This window comes from Pongo abelii, chromosome 14 (genome assembly GCF_028885655.2).
Source record: "Pongo abelii isolate AG06213 chromosome 14, NHGRI_mPonAbe1-v2.0_pri, whole genome shotgun sequence".
NCBI classification, from domain to species: domain Eukaryota; kingdom Metazoa; phylum Chordata; class Mammalia; order Primates; family Hominidae; genus Pongo; species Pongo abelii.
Genome location: NC_071999.2, coordinates 92,664,926 through 92,667,803, shown reverse-complemented (window position 1 = coordinate 92,667,803; position 2,878 = coordinate 92,664,926).

Genomic DNA, 2,878 nt, shown 5'->3' with positions numbered 1-2,878 from the left:
GAATCTATCCAAGAAAAGAGGGAAGAATTACTGATGGTTTTAAAATTTAGCCATATGTTCACTGAACATGCATCTTATACCTTACTAGACAAGGGCATAGGAAAAATTGGAAATACAATGCAAAACCACCATGGCTTACATTACTATAACTTTGAATAACATTTCATAATTAGACAGCTACATTTTGATATAAATTCTGAACCAGGAAAAACCTAGGAATAACACAAGTAAACTAAAGACATTATAGGCAAGCCATGACTTGTGTTCATTATTGGAATCCAGAAATAACACATTGTAAAGCACCTGAATTGTGACAATTAGAAAAGCCTCTATAACCCTGAGACAATCAGAAACAAGGTATCTATTTGTTCAATGGATGATATTCACCCAGATACATTGATGTGTATGGGATGCAAGAGAAAGCGAAAATTAGCTCCAGGAAAGTTTCTTTGGAAAGAACTGTAGCCAGAGAGAAAAAATAGATAGAAACTAAATTTCAGCCAGAAGAGTGACAGATATATCCAGGAGCAATCCTAGAATGGATCAGGCTCTGCTTATGAAAGTGGACAAGGAAAAATGCAGAGATTGCTCAGGAATGAAAATATTAGTCTGTAGAGTTAACTAACGATTGAAAACTCAGAATATTCAGAGTTTTGAAGCATGACAGACAATGGGTCCCTAATTTGTTTTCTCTCCTTAAGTAATAAGACAATAAAAAGGCTGCTGAATAATGGCATTTCAATGTAAGCAGGAAAATGAATGCACAGTCACATCTTTCTGTAAAAAGTGTTAAAATTTTTCAGCTGGATAATCTGTTTATGCAGGTATATTTGGGTGTCTATGTGCATATTGATATGAATGGAAATGCTGAATACTGTAAATGTTTGAAATTTATAATACATAATCAATGTTCTTTTCAGTGTTACCTAGTTAAGTAAATTGCTCTTCTTCAAAATTCTTAATTTTGCTATACATATTGTATATATATGTATATATATGTTGTTTTATTATATATATATGTAAAACTTGATACATAGAAAAAAGTTCAGTACTTCATTATTGTAGCATCTAGGTAAGAACTGTGATAAAAATAGATCACTAACATTTGTGTTTTAGTATTTATATCTATTTATTTAAATAGTAATTTGAAGGAAAATGAACCATTCAGACATGCAAGATGATTTTAAATGGGAAAGAATGGACATGAACTATGAAGTGTCAGAAGACAAAATTTTATGCTGGGCTTTTCTTTGTCTTCTGTATCTAGAAACAGAAAGTCACCTTGGAGCACATCATCTTTGTTTTGCTAAGAAGTCATATGATTATTCTCTTTTATTTATGCAAATATTATGCCAAAAAGCACATTTATACGGGTAGGGGGAGAAAGGACCTATTGTGTCTTGACAAAGGCAGCTTCTTAAAAAACCTTCTTGCTGCAGAGCTGTCACAAAGAAAAGAGAGGGAAAGTCTGCATGCCGACCAAGTAGCCTCCTGGGAGGAAAGGGCATGATACTTTCACTCCTTCCACTCTATTGTTCACATTTTGAAGACTCCTCCGATGGAATAAGGTGGTGGAGGAAAGGACACACATAACAAGAACACATCATGAAAACATCAAGAAGTATGAAAGCTTCTGGACTCTCATTCATGATTGATACAATAAACTAAATTTCATGGAGGAAGGCTGGCTTCAGCAAATCATATGGTTAAGGGTGATCGTAGAGTTTTGGAGAAATGTAAGAATAATTGTTGAATGTGTATGAGCTGCTGTGCTCATACAAGCCAATGTACTCAGAAGTGATTTGGACCAAGCAGAAGTCACTCATCAGTAGGGGATGAATAGTCATCACAAAAGGCAGGGGCAGCCAGCAAACTTGCTAACTCAAGTACCTGGGAAGTAGCAGCGGTACCAAATTGATTAGATCCCAAATTCTCTCTCTTCTGAGTATTTGGAAGCAGGATTAAATTTAGTTGGATATCAAAAAAGTCCTGGATGTTGGTCAATTAGGCGAGATCTTTAAAATAAAAGAAATTCCTTGTAATAGGGGTAAATCAAGGCAGGATGGGAGAGGAGGAGTAGAAATATGCAATATTAAAGAAAACAAAGATTTGCCTTACAGGCTGCTATGAAATGACCTAGGACAGTTGAGTTACTCACGTGTAATGTATATTTTAAATTCATAATCTCAGCTTCCTTCCCATAAGCATGCTATAACACAATATGATACAATGAAAATGAATTTCAGACTGAATTCTGCCACATGTAGGAATATTAGTTAGTGAACAATTAAGGAAATAACTACAGAACTTGATTTATAAGCTTGATGAAAACTAGGTCTCTGACCTTTTAGCAGATCTAACAGGACTTGTGCAATAAAACTAGTTGTGTTCAGTTTACCTTCTAGTTCAGTCACACACCAAAATATATAGCTAGGATGTGGTATGCCAACATCTTTGTTGCCATTGACAGGGGAAAAAATTCCTGATTTTTTCAAAAGCCAACTAAGCACTCCTGATTGTCTGTGCTAAAAGGATTTGAAACTAATCACAAAGATGCAAATCAAGGTGACTGAGCAAATATAACAACATGTTTTTTTTTGTTTGCTTTTAATTTTTATCTATATTATGTGGTAATACTTCCCTCCAAAGCATGAAAAAGCATTTGGGAAAATATCTGGGAAAGTTATTTGTAAGTATAATAGGAATTGTAAAAATGAATGGGGATCATAACTGAACTGCAAATTTTAGGGGTGAAAAAACTATATATAAATATATCAGCTATTTCAAAAGCTAATTAACTTGGGTTAGTATAATAGACTTTGAGGTAAGAGCAGAAAAATGGGTATTTAATATGTCCAAGTATGGATGCATCCACATT